This window comes from Zophobas morio, unplaced genomic scaffold (assembly GCF_036711695.1).
Source record: "Zophobas morio isolate AGI-343-1 ecotype UQ-CSIRO unplaced genomic scaffold, CSIRO_AGI_Zmor_V1 ptg000020l, whole genome shotgun sequence".
Taxonomy (NCBI): domain Eukaryota; kingdom Metazoa; phylum Arthropoda; class Insecta; order Coleoptera; family Tenebrionidae; genus Zophobas; species Zophobas morio.
The window spans coordinates 271392-291767 of NW_026972125.1; the positions used below are offsets into that span (position 1 = coordinate 271392).

Here is a 20376-nt window from a genome sequence, read left to right on the forward strand (position 1 = left end):
GGCGAGGTGTAAATATCAAAATTATACAACACCAAACAAGTTATTCGCAAAAAAATTGGGTGCTCAAACGCTAAACAGAGCCGTATTTAACTGATGTTTTCTTCTTAATATACATAGTATTCTTTGAACAACACGATACGCAAAAACATGTTTTCAATTTCTCGTAAAATTAAGATAGGGTGGGTGGGCGGGGCTACATTTTGTCTGTTTTTCTTAATTAGTAGACTTATTTCGACAACAAGAAACTTAAAACTTGTCTAAAATGGTAAATTTTGGTATGCTGGCTTAAAGCTCGTGTAAAATCGTGAAATCCGGCGGCAGCTTTTCCATCAGGATGGAGCTTTCGGCGTGCGTGCCGTGGGAAAAGCTTAACGAGTCGTCATCGTCCCGTAAAAGTTGCCTAACTAGGTTTAATGACATAATGGGTCCGGCCGTTTAGGGTTTTTAATTCGGCGTTGGGAATTTGCGAAGCGCCACGGCAGCACAAAGAAGATGGTGGATGAAGCGCGGGGGGCGTGTCCCCGTGACGTTTGAAACTCGACACTTTCCAAGGGCATTGTTTTTCAACACACAAAGCTTGTCTGCGACAGAGCCAGTGCTGATTACCTGCCACGGTTTTTTGCCCTGCCAGTAATTATTTTTATAATTACACAGGTGTCCCGTGACAATGGGGTGTGGGACGGCGCTCATTAGCTGAATTTCCCGTTAATGGCGAAATCGCAATTAGCCGGCAAATTTTTCGCATCGATCGTGGGGCACGCAACGAGTAAATGGCACCAGACACCGGAGTTTCGCGTTGAGTGACCGAAAAATTAGGAGCTTGTTTGGCAATTAAGAATATGATTATGAAGGAATTGGTTCGAAGATAACGTAAAGTTTTTATCTGATAAACTTTGGATTCTTAGTTTTTTTTTTCTTTCTGGAAAGATTTCTACAAATTTTGGGAACCCTTGATGTTGTCGGCAGAAATTACCAAAATCTTACCCGGAAGTACATTTTGTTATTGGATTCGTTTGGACTTTCCGGATGTTGTGCTTTTGGAAGAATTTCAAAAAATCTGGGAGTTTCCTAGCGTTTTGCGTCTATTTTGTTTTTTAAAAAAATTTGCACAGTTTTTAAGAATCCTAATGTTGTCTTTTTCAAACAATTTAAAAATCTTTGATGACCCGGACGTTTTGCTTTTGAAACAATTGAAAGAATCTTGGCGGACCTTGGAAGTTTTATTTTTATGAATTTTGAAGAATTTTGGAAGTAAAAAAGGGTTTTTACATGTTCTTTTAATAGGTTTATTGTGAGCTTCTGAAAAAAAAAAAAAATTGAAAGAATCTTGAGGAATTTGGAATTTTTTTAAAGAATTTGGAAGAATATTGGCAATTTGACAGAATTTTTGGGGTCACCGGGCTTTGTTTTTATTTTTATTTTAATATTTGAGGATTCTGTTGTTTTGGAAGAGTTTTGAAGGGTTTTTTGGAACAATTTGAAAGAATCTCAACAGAGCTTAAGTGTTTTTCTTTTGGAAATAAATTTTAAAGAGTCTTGAGAGCCTCTCGTGTTTTATTTTTGAAAGAATAAAAGAATCTTGGAGGTGCTTTATTTAAAAAATCTCCGGGAACTCTTCTTTTGAAAATCCTGACAGGTTTTTTTTAAGCAAAATCTTGGGGTTCTCTAGTTTTATTAAAAAAAATAATAATAATAAAAAAAGTTGGATCCGCAGTGTTTTATTTTTGAGAATCTTGGGGAACCTTTGTGTTTTTTTTATTTGAAGACCTAGGTAGGATTCTATTTTTTTTTTTTTTGGGAAAGCTAAAAGAAACTCAAGGAAGTGTTTGGCGTTGAATTCGTTGTATTTTTGAGAGAATTTGAATGAACGTTGGACCTTGGACCCCACGTTTAGTTCTTGAAAAAATTTAAAAGGATATTTGTGAATCCTGGAGGTTTTTTGAAAAGAATTTGAAATTAAATTTTGGTAATCCAGGGGTCTTTTTTGAAGATTTTGATGGTTGGGTGTTCCTTTTTTTGAAAAGTTTGGAAGTTTTATTTTTGAAAAACATAAAAAAAAATCTTGTGGAACCCGACGTTTGGTATTGAAAGAATTCGAAAAAATGTTTGTGAATCCTGGAAATTTTTTGAAACAAATTTGGAAGCATTTTGAGAGTTGAAGTTTTGTTTTGAGAGGGATTTTAAAGAATCTAAGCCTCTGATGCTCTGTTTTAAAATTAATTTGAAGGAATCTTTAGGGCCCTGGCTGGTTGGCTTAAATTTTTTAAAAGATCTTAGGAAAGCCAGGTGTCTTTTTTTGAAAACTCTGGTGTTAGGATGTTTCTTTTTTTGAGAAGTTTGAAAAAACCTGGGGACCTCTGGTGTTTTATTTTTCAAAGAATCTGAAAGAATCTTGAGGAATTCGGAAATTTTTTACAAGAATTTGGAAGAATATTGACAGTTCCGGTATTTTGTTTTAGAAGCAATTTGAAAGAATTTTTGGGGTCACCGGGCTTTGTTTTTATTTTCTTCAGCGTTTGGAATTTTGGTGTTTTTTTTTTTTTTTGGAATACCTTTGAAGGTTTTTTTGGACAAATTTGATAGAAATCTCGTGAGAACTTGGTAGTTTTCAATTGGAAATAATTTTTCAAATTTAAAAACTTTGAAAATCGAAATATCGAAAAGTTGAAAAATCAAGAAACTGAAAAATTTAAAATTCCATTATTGAAATCTTTGATAATTGTAAAATATAAAATAAAAAACACGAAAAATCGAAAAACTGAAGTCGATAAATCGAAAAAAATTAAAATCGAAAATCGGATCAATTTAAATTTTCGGTTTTTGAATTTTCCGATTTTCAATTTCTCGCACTTCAATCCTTAAAGTTTTCAACGCTTTAGACATTGTTGCAGTTTTTCTATTTTTGCACTTTCCGATTATTCGATTTTTCCGAGTTTTGAATTCAATTTTTAATTTTTCGTTTCATCAAATTTTCTTTTAATTTTGGATTTCTGAATTACTAGGTTTTTCAGTCTTTAGATTTTTTTCTATTTCTCGAATGTCATTCAATTTTTAAGCTTTTCGGAGTTTCATTGTTGCAATTTTTTGATTTTTCAGTTTTTTCAATTTTTTGTCTATTCTAATTTTTAATTTATTTTTCGGATTTTATTTTACCGATTTTAAATTTTTAGATTTTTTTTTAATTTTTGCCACGTTGTGATGTTTAATTTCTCAAATTTTAATTTTTGATTTTTCAATTTATCGTTTCTTCAATTCGATTATTTCAGTTTTCAGTTTTTCAATTTTTTCGATTTTCAGTTCTTTAACTTTTCTATATTTCATTGTTGCCATTTTTCTATTTGTCCATTTATCAAATGCATATTCAGTTTTTCCGAATTTTAAATTATTTTTTGAATTTTGTTTCTGCGAATTAAATTTTGGATTTTTATTTTCTCGAATACAATTTTTCAATTTTTGGATGCTTCGATTTTTCGTTGTTTTCAATTTTGCATTTTTTCATTCCTTGTATCTCAAATCGAGACATTGAGAAGTCCAAAAATTGAGGAATTAAAATATTTGAAATTGCTGAATCGAAAACACCAAAAATCGAAGGTCGGAGAATCTAAAATCCCAAGAATCGACATACGGAAAAATCGGGAAGCCGAAAAATTGAAATAACGAAAATCGAATTATCGAAAAGTCGAAAAATCGAGAAATTGAAAAATTAGAGTCGAAAAATCGAAAAAACCAAAAATCTAAAATTTGATATGTCAAAAATCGATACATTGAGAAGTCGAAAAATCGACAACTTAAAATGTTTGAAAATTGCGAAGTCGAAAACATCAAAAATCGAAAGGTCGGAGAATTGAAACTTCCAAGAATCGAGAAATTAAAAGATCAGATAGTCGAAAACTTGAATTAACGAAAAATCGAATTACCCAAAAGTCGAAAAACTGAGAAACTGAAAAATCGAAGTCCCAAATCAAGAGTTTTGGGAGCCTCGTGTTTAATTTTTGAAAGAATTTTTGTTTTAGAACCAATTTGAAATAATCTTTGTGGTTCCTGGTTTGTTTAATTTTTTCTTTTAAATCTTGAGAACCCAGGGGTCTTTTTTTTTTTTTTTAGAAAAGTTTGAGTGTTTTATTTTTGAAAAAAAAAAAAAAATTGAAAGAATCTCGGGTAATCCGGATCTTCTGGTATTTAAAGAATTGGAAAGAATTTTTGTGAATCCTGTAAGTTTTTGAAAAGAATTTGGAAGAATTTTGACAGTTGAGGTGTTTTGTTTTCAGAAGGATTTTAAAGAAGCTAGGCGTCTAATGTTCTGTTTTAAAACTAATAATTTGAAAGAATCAGAAAACCCGGGTGGGTTTTTTTTTAGAAAACTCTGGTGGTGTTTCTTTTTTAGGAAGTTTGAAAGAATCCCAAGGGGACTTGGTGTTCTGTTTTTTGAAAATTGTTGAAAGAACTTGGTAGCCTCTGGTGTTTTAGTATTGAAAGAATTCGAGAGAATCTTTGTGAATCTTGGAGGCTTTTTGAAAAGAATTTAAAAGAATCATTGTGGTGTGGTCCCTGATTAAAAAAAAATAATCTTGAGAACCCAGGGGTCTTTCTTTTGGGTCCCGACTGCTTTGCTTAATTTTTTTTTTAAGAATCTTAGAAAACCCAGGTGTTTTTTTTTTAAGACTCTGATGGTGTTTCTTTTTTAGAAAAGTTTGAAAGAATCCCAAGGAAAGTTGGTGATCTGTTTTTTGAAAATTGTTGAAAGAATTTGAGGGCTTCCGGTGCCTTATTTTAGGAAGAATCCTAAAGAATCTTGGGGAACCCCAATTTTCTGCTACTGAAAGAACTCGAAAGAATTTTTGTGAATCCTGGAATTTTTTTAAGAATTTGGAAGGATTTTGAGAGTTGAGATATTTAAATTTAAGATTTAAAAGAATCTAGGCCTTTGATGTTATTTTAAAAGTAATTTGAAAAGATCTTTGCCGCTCGGCTTTATTATTATTATTTTTTTAAGAATCTTGGGAAACCCAGGTGGGTTTTTTTGAAGACTCATGGTAGGCAGTTTTTTTTTTTTTTTTTTAGAAAAGTTTGAAAGAATCCCAAGGGAACTTGATGTTCTGTTTTTTGAAACTTGTTGTAAGAACTTGGGTGCCTCTGGTGTTTTATTTTTGAAAGAATCAGAAAGAATTTTGAGGAACCCGGATGTTTTGGTTTTAAAAGAATTCGAAAGATTCTTGATGGATACTGGAAGTTTTTTTTTTAAGAATCTGTACAATATTGACAGTTCCAGTGTTTTGTTTTGGAAAGAATTTGACCTCATTTAGGGTGTTTTTTTTTTATTTTTTGGAAATCTGATGTTTTTTTTTTTGAAAACCATTGAAGGTTTTTTGGAGAATAATTTGAAAGAATCCAGAGAGTTTCGTCTTTTCCTTTTGAAAATATGTCATTTTTTGAAGAATCTTCGGGGTCTCGTATTTTATTTTTTAAAGAACAACAATTTGGACAACTTGAATGTTTTATTTTAGAACCAATTTGAAAAAATCCTGGAGGTGCTTTATTTAAAAAATCTTCGGGAACTCTTTTTAAAAATTGTGGTAGGTTTTTTTAGACAAATCTTGGGAATTCCTTGCGTTTTATTGTTGCAAGAATTTAAAAAAATGTTGGATTCCTAGTGTTTTTGAGAATCTTGGGGAGCCTTTGTAGTTTTTTGTTTTTTTGTTTAAAGGCCTGGGTAGGTTTTTCTTTTAGAAAAGTGTGAAAGAAACTCTATGAAGTGTTATGCTGTTGAATTCGTTCTAAAGAATGGGGATTTTTGTTTGCTTTTTTTTGAAAAATTTTACAAAATCTCAATGAAGCTTCGTGTTTTGTTGTTGCATTCGTTTAAAAGAATTTTTTGGACCTCTGTTTTATTTTTGAGAAAGAAAAAAAAATTAAAGAATCTTGGGTAACCCGAATGTTCTGGCATTGAAAAAAATCGACAGAATTTTTGTGGATTTTGGAAGTTTTTTGAAAAGAATTTGGAAGAACTTTGCGAGTTGACAAGAATGAACATAATTTCGAAAGTCTCTAGTGCTTTGTTTTAGAAGCAATTTGAACCAATTTTTGGGGTCACCGGACTATGTTTTTATTAATCTTTGGGAATTTTGACGTTTTTTTTTGTTTCGTTTTCTGGAACACCTTTGAAAGTTTTTTGGAATAATTTGAAAGAACCTCGAGAAGTCTTTTTCTTTAGCAAACAATTTTTTAAAGAGTTTTGGGGGTCTCTAGTGGTTTATTTATAAAAGAATTTGAAAAAATGTTGGATCCCTAGTATTTTATTTTTGAGACTCTTGGGGAACCTTTGCGTTTTTTTTATTTCAGGACTTTGGTAGGATTTTTTTTCAAAAATATGAAAGAAACTTGAGAAAGTGTTATGCTGTTGAATTCGTTTTAAAAAATTTTGACTATTATTTTTGAGAAAATTTGGAAGAATATTAGCCCCACGTGTTTTGTTTTTGAAAGAATTTAAAAGAATCTTGGGTCTCCGCGTTTTGGTACTGAATCCTGGAGGTTTTTTGAAAAGAACTTGGAAGAATTTTGGGACTTGAGGTACTTTGTTTTGGAAAGAGTATAAAAGAATCGCCGCTACTTTCTTTAAAATTTCTTTTTAAAGAATCTTGGGGAATCCAGGGGTTCTTTTTAAAGATTCTGATAGAAAAGTTTGAAGTTGTTTTGTCGTTGGAAATTTTTGAAAGAACTTGGTGTTTAATTTTTGAACCAATTCGAAAAATTCTTGGTGAACCCTGAAGATTGAGATCTTGGTAGTTTTGGTGTTTTATTTTGGAAAAGATTTAAAACAATTTAGTGAGTTTCTGCTGTTTTGTTTTGGAACTGTTTAGTTAGAAAGAATTTTGGCGAACCATGGTAGTTTCGATTACAATACTTCTTGGGAAGTAAAAATACTATAAAAGTAATCAAGATGGGCTTGTAACGTACGTCGACTTCTTAAATTCGGCTTTTTTCGTTTGTTGTTGTGACGCAAACTTCGGTCACAATTTTCATCCTGTATTTATAGATTGGACGCTCTCGACATAATGATGCGGAACCAGGAGGACGACCTACGTCGCACGCTTCGATTGTCAAGCGTGCCGTCACACTATTTTATTTTTGTTCGCATGCTAAACATTGTGCGCAACGTCGTTAACAAACCGCATGAAAAGTAACAGTTTTAAGTCGGACCCTTGACTTCCCCAAAATTCATAAAAGTTGTACACTGCATTTGAAAGTGTGTTCGGTCCACTATCGATAAAAAAGAGATAAGCAAATAGCATTATGTCATGTAGATCCAGCCGTAGATAGCTAAAGGGTCGTATTGACAGGCCCGGGATAATACCGTAACCTTATGTCAACAGGGGGGAGTGTATAAAACACGGCTCATTGTGCGACACAATGCCCGGTCCGCACAATCATAAAGATCGCATACCGTGCTTTTAGCAGATGAGTGACCCTCGCATTCCCCACGTCGTGGGGCCACATAATTAATACACTACTAATGCATGAATCAGTAGCCCGCTTCGACCAGCCCCAGCCTGGTCTTCCGAAAACTCGCTAATATTCCGGCTGCACAGGATAATGGGGCCCCGGCCGGAAGGAGCGCGTCGGATGAGCATATTTCTGCAAATGTGCGGAATGAAATTCTTCCCAAAACAATTTACCGTCAGGCAGAGGAGATGGAAATGCCGTATTTGTAATTCCGTTTCTATTTCTCGGCGGGCGAATTATTTTTACTCCTCAAGGCTGGTCTCGTTGGCTTTGTCATCCATTTCCTGGCTCCTCCACGTCCTGCCCCATTCTATTCGTTCATCTGCTCGCGCTCGGCAGCTTCATTACGGCGGCCATTTGCATTTAACGAGAGCGCGAGACTAAAAAGAAGCCCCGTGCCTGTTTAAAATGTAAATTTGACGGCTTGATGACGGCAGAGAGGCGTCCAGATGAACTGCGGAATTAGGTATTCAGCCCGACGTCAGGTGTATGCCCCACAATAACCCTAGCGATCAATACCAAAAATGTGCTGGGTAATTGCGGAACGTGCACCAGCGGGGGAATGTTTTGAGATTAGAATCGGAAAGTAAGACGTTCAATTACTCCTAGAACGCGAAAAAGTAGGTCCCTGATACTGAAATTAAACCTACAGCACACAGCAAACAGGAATGTAAACCAGTCGAGCCCATTTTGCCCCCCAAAAACCTCGTTCCTCACAAAACGACCCATCACGCCGCGATTTATTCCCCCGTCCATCGTCTGCCCATTGTATGCTGATCAGGCACTACCGTACCACTACCTGCCTTATTTTCATTGTCAAAATATGAACCGTCCCATGTTCCGCAGGACGATCTACGACTTGCCATTCCCGTCCAGCTCGAAACAATAGCTTATGCAAATCGAGTCCGTCGAGGATGTCCTTTTGCCTTCCTCTACGCGATAGGAAATTAACGGTACCGGAAAATTTTTGCACTCATTGTTGCCTACCTTTCCTACAACCAACGATTATAATAATCAAGTGACGGTCTTACAATACCGAGTTTCCCAACTGCGTTGTTATTAAAAAGCTCGCAAGGGGACCGAAGGAGATTTGTCCAAGGAGCCATAAATGGATTAGGGCGCAGAGCGTAAGGACAAGCAATCAGGATAATGGGCCGGACACTTATCCGGGGGCTGCGGGTCCGGATGTGGTCAGATTCCCGTGTTTACCTTCTCCAATCACTCCAGATCACTTCTCGTATTTGCTCCTTTTCCCGCATCTTTCGTACCACTAAGTCGACAAATCATCCTCGAAACCAATACGGGAAAGAATAAGAGTTGCGAAGTTCGAGTTGGTGAAGTTTTAGGGAGGATGAATTGAAATCTGGAGTGTTTAGTAGCGCTAAATTCTGGTAGAGGCGGGATTGTTCTTTAATGGGTTTGTTGTTGGGAAGGAAGTACGTGGAACCGTGTTCTATAAAATTTCCAGCAATTTATGATTTGTAAATGTAGTAAAGTATGATTGCGTAGTAAAGATGATGGTTTTACGAGAAGGAAATCGTTTATTAGCCACTCAGTGTGACGCATTGCTTAGGTGTATTTATTAATGTAATGAAATTACGGTGAACGCCTAATATATCACGCTGTTAACACTTTGGGGTATTGCGAAATGTGAGCGAATTGTGCAAGCTTTAATTCCAAATTCCATTCAGGGATTTTGGAATGCCGAGGGTTGTTTTTGATAGCGCATGAAAGAATTTTTTTAGTGTTTTGCAATTAATCAATTTTTGGCATTTCAAAGTTTTCGGTTTTCGATATTTACCTTTTTTTAATTTTCGGTTTTTTGACATTCCGATTTTTCGAGGTTTTGATTTTCCGATTTCTACATTTTTCCACTTCTTAATTTTTCGCTTTTTTGTTTCAATTTTTCAGGTTTTTTGATTTAAAATTTTTGATTCTTCGATTTCTCATTTTTCGATTGATCAAGTTTTCGATTTTTTTTTGGGGAATTTTTCAATATTTCGAGTCAATTTTTCAAATTTTCGTTTCGATTTTTTGCTGTTTTAGTTTTTCGTTTTTTAAATTGTAGATATTCTTTTTTTTAATATTTGGCGTATCTAAATTTTCGAATTATCGATTTCTGTTATTAATTTTTTGGTTTTTTAACTTCTTTTTTTAAATTTTGAATCCTTTGATTTTCCGATTTCTCCAGTATAGACTTCTCGATTTTTCAATTTTTCAGGTTTTTGATTTTTAAATAATTTTTTGGCTCTTCGATTTTTCAGTATTTCGAGTCTTCAATTTTTCAATATTTGGTGTTTCTATAATTTCGATTTTTCGATGTTTTGATTTTCCGATTCTCCATTTTCGACTTGGCGATTTTGTTTTTTTTTTATTTTTGGTTTTTCGACGTTCCGATTTTTCGACTCTTGGATGTTTCGAGGTTTTGATTTTCCGATTTCTGCATTTTTTGACTTCTTGATTTTTAGGTTTTCAATTTGTCACTTTTCGATTTCTCGATTTTTCAATTTTTCGACTTAATTTTTCGCTTTTTTATTTCAATTTTTCAGGTTTTTGGATTTAAAATTTTTGGTTTTTCGATTTCTCACTTTTCGATTTATCAAGTTTTAGATTATTTTTTGGGGATTTTTCAATATTTCGATTCTTCAATTTTTCAAATTTTCGTTTCGATTTTTTACTGTTTCAGTTTTTCGTTTTTTAAATTGTAGATATTCTTTTTTTTTAATTTTTGGCGTTTCTAAATTTTCGAATTTTCAATTTCTGTTATTAATTTTTAGGTTTTTTAACTTTTTTTTTTAGATTTTCTATGCTTTGATTTTCCGATTTCTCCAGTTTAGACTTCTCGATTTTTCAAATTTTCGGGTTTTTGATTTTTAAATAATTTTTTGGCTCTTCGATTTTTCAGTATTTCGAGTCTTCAATTTTTCAATATTTGGTGTTTCTGTATTTTCTTTTTTTCGATGTTTTGATTTTCCATTTTCGACTTGTCGATTTTGATTGTTTTTTATTTTTGGTTTTCTGGCATTCCGATTTTTCGAGGTTTTGATTTTCCGATTTTTACTTTTTTCGACTTCTTGATTTTTCAATTTTTCGATTTTTCAGGATTGCGTTTTTAAATTTTCGGTTTTTTGACATTTCGATTTTTCGAGGTTTTGATTTTCCGATTTCTACATTTTTCCACTTCTTAATTTTTCGCTTTTTTATTTAAAATTTTCAGGTTTTTGGATTTTAAATTTTTGGTTCTTCGATTTCTCACTTTTCAATTTATCAAGTTTTCGATATTTTTGTTTTGGGATTTTTCAATATTTCAATTCCATTTTTGAAATTTTCGTTTCGATTTGTTACTCATTCAGTTTTTCGTTTTTTTAAATTGTACTCATTTTTTTAATTTCTGGCGTTTCTAAATTTTCTATTTTTCGATTTCTGTTATTAATTTTTAGGTTTTTTAACTGTTTTTTTTTTAGATTTTCGGTGCTTTGATTTTCCGATTTTTCCAGTTTGACTTCTCGATTTTTTAATTTTTCAGGTTATTGATTTTTAAATAATTATTTGGTTCTTCGATTTTTCAGTATTTAGATTCTTCAATTTTTCAATATTTCGTGTTTCTATATTTTCGATTTTTCGGTGTTTTGATTTTCCGATTCTCCATTTTCGACTTGTCGATTTCGATTTTTCTTTTATTTTTGGTTTTCTGACATTCCGATTTTCGACTTTTGGATGTTTCGAGGTTTTGATTTTCCGATTTCTACATTTTTCGACTTCTTGATTTTTCAATTCTTCTATTTTTCAGGTTTGAGATATTTTTTTTTTTAATTTTCGGTTTTTTGACATTTCGATATTTCGAGGTTTAGATTTTCCGATTACTTCTACATTTGTCCACTTCTTAATTTTTCGCTTTTTTATTTCAATTTTTCAGGTTTTTGGATTCTAAATTTTTGGTTCTTCGATTTCTCACTTTTCGATTCAATTTTTCAAATTTTCTTTTCGATTTATTACTCTTTCAGTTTTTCGTTTTTTTAAATTGTAGTCAATTTTTTTAATTTTTGGCGTTTCTAAATTTTCGATTTTTCGATTTCTGTTATTAATTTTTAGGTTTTATAACTGTTTTTTTTAGATTTTCGGTGCTTTGATTTTCCTATTTCTCCAGTTTGGACTTCTCGATTTTTCAATTTTTCAGGTTTTTGATTTTTAAATATTATTTGGTTCTTCGAGTTTTCAGTATTTCGATTCTTCAATTTTTCAATATTTCGATTTTTCGATGTTTTGATTTTCCGATTCTCCGTTTTCGACTTGTCGATTTTGATTTTTTTTTTATTTTTGGTTTTCTGATATTCCGATTTTTCGACTTTTAGATGTTTCGAGGTTTTGATTTTCCGATTTCTACATTTTTCGACTTCTTGATTTTTTAGTTTTTCAATTTTTCACTTTTCCATTTCTCGATTTTTCAATTTTTCGATTGTTTAAGTTTTCAAATTTTCGATTCGATTTTTTACTTTTTCAGTTTTTTGATTTTTTAAATTGTAGAAATTCAACTTTTCAATTTTTGGCGCTTCTAAAGTTTCGATTTTTTGATTTTTTCATTTACCGGTTTCTCCATTTTTGACTTATCAATTTTTCAATTTTTCAATTCTTCAATTTTATGTTTCAATTTTTAGATTCTTCAAGTTTTCAAATTTTCGTTTCGATTTTTTACTTTTTCAGCATTTCGATTTTTTAAATTGTAGATATTCAACTTTTCAACTTTTGACATTTCTAAATTTTCGATTTTTGGATTTTTCTATTAATTTTCCGGTTTTTAAACTTTTTTTACATTTTTCGATATTTTCATTTCCCGGTTTCTCCATTTTTGACTTATCGATGTTTCAATTTTTCAATTCTTCGCTTTCCCAGGTTTTTGATTTTTAGTTTTTTTAAATTTGCGGTTGACTTTCCGATTTTCGAGGTTTTGATTTTCCGATTGCTACATTTTTCGCCTTTTTTTCAATTTTTTGATTTTTTAGTTTTGGGATTTTCCAATATTTCATTTCTTCAATTTTTGAAATTTTCTTATCGATTTATTTTTAATAAAACCAAGGGCTTCTTCAAATTAAAAAAATAATAATAATAAAACCAGTGGCTCTGAGATTCTTCCAAATTCCTCAAAAATTCAACATTAGGATCTCCGGAGATCAAATACCAGAAACTTTCGAAATTCTTTAAATTCATGAAAAAATAAAACACCAGCGGTCCTGCGAATTCTTAAAAAAACATCACCAGGAGCCCCCGAGATTCTTTTGAGTTCGTTAACAAGAAAATCAGTAGCCACGATTTTCTTCGAATTTTTAAAAATAAAGCATCGACACTTTTTCAATTTTTTTTTTAAATCGAACATCAAGGGCTTTCGGGAATCTTTAGATTCTTTAAAAAAATAAACCCCGGTAACCCCAGAAATTCTTTAAAAAACAAAAAAAAACACCAAAAGTCCCCGAAAATCTTTTTTTCAACATCACCATCCCCCGAAATTGTTCCAAATATTTAAAAAACACCGGAAAACTCCAAGTTTTTTATTATTATTTTAATCAAACCAGGAGCAGTTGTTTTTAAAAATAAAATATTGGCAACCTCCGAGATTTTTTAAATTAAAAAAGTCCCCGTGATTTTTTCAATTTTTTTTAAATTTTTCAAAAACAAAACACTACTGTTTACACCTTTAATTTTTTCAAAAATAAATTAAAAAAAGGTCTGAATATCCTTTCATTTTTTTTTTTTTTATAAAATACTAGCATTCCTGAGATTATCTCAAACTGAAAAAAAATAGGTGCTCTCGAGATTGTCTCAAATTCTTAAAAATAAAATAACACGAGCTTCCAAGGTTCTTTAAATGTTTTCAAAAACAAAACACCAGGAGTCACTGAAACGCTTTGAAATTAAAAAAAAAAAAAAAAAAAAAACGGGAAACAGAACTGCGAAGATCCAACGAGGTCCAAATGATAACTCATAATAGATATTTGTGTATCAAGGCCATAAAGAAGGACTTTTTCGGATCATTTGAAGTTTGAGGCTGAGGCGCAGGAGAGACTTTATAAATCAGATGTGGCCAAAAGAAAGAGTTCTCTTTGGCCCAGACACACAGAGTTTTTTAGGCCACCATACAGAAAAATAATGGTTATGCAAGTGGTTTTGAGGTTAGAAACTCTTTTTTGGATGTTGGAGGAACATTTTATAAAAACCAAAATCCAAGAAAATGTCTTACAAAAAAGATTATATCGTCATGTAAGGCAAAGGACGCAAAACTAGGTTTTTAACACAAGTACAAAACAAGTGACAAATCAATCCAAAAAAGTGAGTCATTTTCGAACGAAGTGTCAAAAATAAAGCATCCAAAGCATACTTGTTTCTTTTGCTTGCTTTTGTAAAAACCATCAGAGATGATCAGATTTTGTGATTAATTGAGGACTTAAATTCTCTATACCTCTTTAAACATTTTTAAAAATTAGAACGAAATTTTCCACGGAAAACTCGGCTGCTAGTGTTGGTAGTTCGAGTTAAGCTTCCCAAAAGCAAAAAAAAAAAAATTCTCCTCGCTGGAGGCCCAATCAGCGCCCCGGCTCCGCAAATAAATTAGACCATGAAAGAACCTGGCCGCTCCTATTACGGCGATATTTGCTCGTCCTTTTTATCCATGTCAGCGATAGCAAATATTTATTCTTAATTATCCCGTGTGCATCGTTTGAAGGGCGGAGATGGCGAATTCCCAGCATGTGTCCAAGTTTAAATTAAAACTAAGCAAGACTGAAATGCGCGCAATTGAACCAAATTGATGAGTCACTTGCAAAATACAAGATGCAGCGCGGCGGCGGGCGCGGAGGGCGGGAGAGGGTGAGGGCGGCGAGATCAAAGGAAGCCGCCCCCCAAATCAGATCGGGCCGGGGGTGGGCGCCATTACAACATCTCAATGCTCATTTAGACATTCCGGGCCCGTTATAATCGCTCCTCGCAGGACACGAAGCGTATGCATACCATATCTCGACCCTCTCTGCAAACTCCAATTCGTTAATACATATTAATGCGCAGCGCACCCACCATTTTTGGACGAGGGCAAGGGCGGCGGAGGACGAGGATGAGCCGCAGGCGAGCGGTTATTGTTGCTGGGGTTGGCGCTTCAAGGAGAACACTCGGTATACTCTTAAACGCAGAGAGAGCTTACAACGCTTGCTGGGTGCTGGGACCGGTGCTATTTCTGCTTTATGACAATGACCTCCCAGATTATTTAAATGAGGTTTTATCAATGTATTTCATATCGCAGTTTGTTAGTTTGAGACACAAATTAATTCCAGAATAATAATAATAATAATAATAGTAATAATAGTTGCAAATATGGGACCTCCATACCGCCACCTCTTTTTTTCCTTTTTAATGAATCTTTGTGCAAAAATTTCCCAAAGTGTGTAAATTGCTTCAAAATAAATAAGTACCTAAAACAATTTTGTCACTTGTTTTTTTTCCAAAAACAAAGCACAACGAACTCCAAGATTTTTTTAAATTCATCCAAAGTCAAACCATCTCCCCCTTCCCCATACTCTTTCAAACGCAAAGCATTTTTCAATTCTTCCAAGATTCTTAAATTTTCCGAAACCGAAACCAAAAATCAGCTCCCTAGTTTTTTCCAAATTCTTAAAAGGAAACCTTCAGGATCCACTCTGAATCTTTCGAATTCTTTTAAAACCAAAATCCGAGACAGCTAAGATTCTTCTGGATTATTTCTAAACATAAGAGACAATACAATACTTCATTTATTGATTTTTTTGAGTCATCCTGCATAAGCGAATAAATTTTAATTAACGATTCACTTGTCACGATTTGCACAAAATTAAACTGCAAAATGTTATTGTACTTTTTTTTTTTTTTCAAAAATCTGGATGTCTAGGATGAAAACCCAACACGAAGTCATACACCACAAGTGGAAGAGTATCTTATTTTATGAGAATAAAAAGAAATTTACAATAAATCGTCAGTAGGCATAACCATATTTTGATTAGCGTTTTACTATCTACATGACAGTTATAATATACATACAAAATTTGACAACAATCGGTCCGGTAGTTTTGGAGATTTTATGTCTAATAAAAATCGACATAGACAGACAGAGCGGCAGACGACAGAATGGGAGACCACTTTTTTCGTACTCTAGGGGTCATGAAAAGTCAAGAATATGTGAAAGTAGCCCGATGGACTCGATCACTGTAGTTTCATAGCTCAAGCAGAAAAAAAAACTATTTCCAATTCAAACACAAATTTATTTATGGATCATATTAAATTTGAAAAATGTAATTCTGTTGACAGTCCAACACTTAAATTTTTAAATCTGGTAGGTTTAATATTAAATAAAATCAGAAGTTCCAACTTTTCTTATTCTAATAAAAAAAAAAAAAACGAAAAATTGAAAGACCGAAAAATAAAAAATTTGAAAAACCGAAAAATCTAAAACCATAATTGAAAGATCTAAAATTTAAGAAATTGGAAAAACGAAAAATCAAGGAACTGAAAATCGATAAGTCGAAAAATTTAAAATTTAAAAAACCGAATTACTAAAATATCGAAAAATTGAAAAATCAAATACAGTATAACCTCTATAATCCGAACCCACGATTATCCGAACATCCATTAATCCGAACAGAGACTAGTTGAAGTCGATGTCTGTTTAATCCGAACAAAACTTTGCAATCCGAACTAAACTTGAAAACATGCACCTATTGAATTTTCTAAAATTTTTAAAAATTGCGACATTTCAAATGCACTGAATTAATTAACTAATTCTGGAAAAAAGGTTGAAGTTATCGAAGAAATGAGGCTGGAAGTGGCTTCTACGGCCCGAAATCTACAAGAAAAAGTTGTATGAGGAAAAATTTCATTTTTGAAATGGTTATCTAAAAATTCTGAAAAACTTCAGGGTTATGTATCCCAAGCTGCTGATTCCAAAAATATAGCGAGTTTATGGTCACGGGGCAACATTTTCGAAAGAATCGGTACGAAATGCGAATTTTTGAAAATTTCGATATTTTTGAACGTCCGATTCCGGAAAACGGTTGCAGTTATCAAAGAAACGATCCCAGAAGTGAGTTCTAGAGCTCGAAATCTACAAGAAAATGTGTTTAGTTAAGTTTCAAAAATGTCAAAATTTGGCCGAATTTTGAAGAAATTTTTTTAAAGTGAAAAAAATTTCACTTTAAAAAAAGTTGTCTAAAAATTGCGAAAAAATTCAGACACGTAGATCTCGATATGCTGATTCTAAAAATATAGTGTGTTTATGGTCACGGAGCAACATTTTCGGCAGAATCGCTATGAAATGCGAATATTTAAAGATTTCTTAAAATTTCGATATTTCAACGTTCGGTTCTGGAAAAACGGTTACACTTATCAAAGAAACGATGCCAGAAGTCAGTTCAGAGCTCGAAATCTACAAGAGAATGTATTTAGTTAAGTTTCGAAAATGTCAAAATTTGGCTGAATTTGTTTATGGTCACGGAGTAATATCTTTTTCGAATGTATTTATTTATCTATTGTTGCTGAAGATTACATTATTTCTGTTTAAAAAAATTAAGGTTTATTTCTTGAGGTTTGTTTTCAGCAGTTCAATTCCCTTTCAGATTTTGGGAAATTCGCTGATCCGAACAAATCGCTAATCCGAACACACCTTTTCCCCAATTAAATCGGATTATCGAGGTTCTACCGTATTTACAATTTAAAAAATCGGAAAACTGAAAAAGTAAAAAACCAAAACGAAAATCTGAAAAATGGAAGCATCGAAATATTGAAAAATCCCGGAACTGAAATATCGAAAATTTGGTAAAGCGAAAAATTGAAAAATCGGGAAATCGAAAAATGTAAAAATCAAAACCTTGAAAAATTAAAGAGTTGAAAAACTGAAAAATTGGGAAAATTGAGAAGTGTAGAAACCGGAAAATCAAAACCTCGAAAAATCTAAAAGTTGAAAAATCGGAAAGCTGAAAAACTGAATATTAAAAAAAAATCAAAAACCTGAAAAATTGAGAAATCGAAAATGAAGAAATCTAAAAAAACCCGAAAAATTAATAATAGAGAAATCGAAAAATCTAAAAATTGAAAAAGTAAAATAAATAAGGAATCTCGGGACAATTTAAAGAAGAACCTTGGAAAAACTTGTCATTTCCTTTGCGTTTCGTAGCTCCTACAATACATTGCATTTCCGAAACTACTGGACTGATTCATTTCAAAATCACAAACAAACTAAAACGTACTTAATGAACGTTGGCATTTACTTAACAATAATAGCATCAATATTTTAAATACATACTCCTGAACCATGAAATTACTCCATCGAACTGCACTTCAGGTGTCACACGTTCCTTTCCCGTCAAAATCGGCAATTTTGCACGTGCCAGGCGCACACAAAAGGCGCTCATTCAATTATTGTAACTCAACTTCGCTTGATCCCTTTAAAAGTGCGTCCATCATACTCCGAAGCTTCGTTATTAGCGCAGCAAAGCACCAAAAAAAGTGTGCTCATGATTTGCCTCCGAGGCTCGTTCCGGTAGCTAGAGCTCGCGATCGTTTAGCTATTGGCAAAACGCTTAATACATAACAGCTTGTAATAGCAGCGATCAATTTTGAAAATTGAAAAGCTGTAATTACAGATTGCTTGTCCGGGTAAATTACAGGTTTTCAGTTTGAGCGGCGCCGAGGATTTCCTGAAAGGTTCCCCAGAGAAGCGGCGAATCGTGTTTGTGGAGGCCGGCAGGTGGGGTTTAGCCAGAATTTTGTTTTTGTCGAGGGCTGGTCGGGATTAATAAGATGCCAAGCGCAGCGACAGGCAAAAAGTTCGTTCCAACGCTAGATAGCTAATTACTGAAGAAGTGCGCGGGCGGATGGGACAACAAGGACCCAAACCTAGACACGATATTTTCAAAACTACTTCGTAACAACTGAGGAGGTTGCAATTTTTTAAGCGACTGTCAAGCCACCATAAATCACCGCTTCCAATTTTCGTTTTATTATTATTGTTATTATTGGTATTAATTTTTCGAAAGCCACAATCACTCCTCCAACATAAATCAAGCATTATTCCCCCGTCAGGTCGCCGTAACAGTAAGTACACACCGTCTAGCCGTCGCAACAAAGCCCGCACTATTCAATAATTGGGAGTACGTTTCCCCCTCGAACCCCAATTATTAAAAATCGTCCCTTCCATTACACACACCTATTGTCGTGTTGTCGCAGTTTTCCTTTTGTCTTCCGTCCCAGAATTGTAAAAGCTAAGAGAGTCGGCGTCTTCGTCAACTAATAAAATTTCCACAGATGCGTCGCTGCTAGATTGTGTTATGTTATTTATAAAGCCTTTGAGCGTCGCCGCCTGGAAGCGCGTCGTTGAAGAGTGAAGGGGCTCCACCTCCTACCTGACCCCTCAAAACTCATTCACTTTTACTAGACAAGTTTCGCAAATGCTGCGAAGACAACGCGATCTTAATACGAAATTAGCTTGTTTTCGGAGGAACTTGACCCGACCGGGGTCGGAGATTGGGGGATCGTTTTTCCACTCCTGGCAAAGTTGCGTCCATGGTGGCGCATGCAAAGGGGAGAATTTGAATTTCGGGGTTTTGGAGCGGGTGATAAAATACGTGTTTTCTGGAGATTCCTGCGTCGCTGATAAAAGAGATTCGTAATTTGTACATATTTCTTTTAATTCTTTGAATGTGATTTTTGTTGATGGTGACTTAAATTTGTTTAATGTTGTGATGGATAGTAAAATGAGGTATTGTTTAAAACTTCAATAAAATTTGTCGAAAATTATTTCTATAGAACTGCCTGTCAGATATTCACTTATATTTTTGTTTTCAATTTTATGTATTGCAATTTCACATTTTCTCGACGTTCCGTAAATCTTAGATAATGAAAAAATAGTTCTCCCGTTTCATCGATTTGTTCTGTAGCCTGCTGACCCTTGGCATTACTCAGAAACCAGAAGTTAATTTCGGCTTCATGTCGTCGAAAAATTTTACCACTTCCAGAATCGCCAATTGGAATGTGGGAAATTTTAGAATTTTTACAAAATTGACGTTCAAACCGAAAATTTTGGTCAGCACGTCGAGATCTATATTCAAGAATTTTTTATGGATTTTTAGGTCATTTTTCCAAAAGCTCGTTTTTTCAATACCTTAGATTGTGAAAATTTTGAACACTTTTCGGACATTTGAAATTTGGCCAAAGACATTTTTTTGACGAATTTAACCCCTATGAGTTATTTTAGGCATCATTTCCTACATTAAAAATTCCTACCAGTTTTGTAGAATCGCCATTTGAAAAATGTCAATTTTAGGATTTTTTAAAAACTTGGTTAAACGGAATAATTCCAAAATCTTCTTCTGGAACAATAAAATCTTAATATTTTTCGAATCAGCACGTTGAGATCTACATTTCAAAATGTTTGTACATTTTTTGTCAACTTGTCAGAACCCTCAAATTTTTCCCTTGTGGAATTTTTGATCATTTTTCAAACACATTTTATACAGTTTTCATTTTTTTTTTTTCAAAAAATATGAATGTCTAGAGTAAAAACTTAACATGGATTTATAAACAAGTGCAGATATGTATCTATGTTATTTTATAAAATTTAAGTTACATGTAATATAGTAAATCTTGGAGATGACGTCATCCTATCATTGGTGGGGGAGATTGGACAAATTTTAGTTAGCGTTTCACCATCTACACGATATTCATAACATACACATAAAATTTTACAACAATCGGTCTAGTAGTTTCGTAGATTATTATCTGTCTAATAGAAATCCCGACAGACGACAGAGAGACAGACGGAAACGGGAGACCTAATTTTTCGTACTATGGAGGCCATGGAAAGTCGCA

The 20376-nt window shown here is 33.4% G+C and overlaps 1 protein-coding gene across 6 annotated transcripts in view; it reads right to left on the reverse strand.

Annotated features, from left to right (window-relative positions):
- Pan (pangolin) overlaps window positions 1-20376 on the reverse strand; it is a 378050-nt gene that overhangs the window by 97472 nt on the left and 260202 nt on the right. The window lies entirely within an intron of this gene.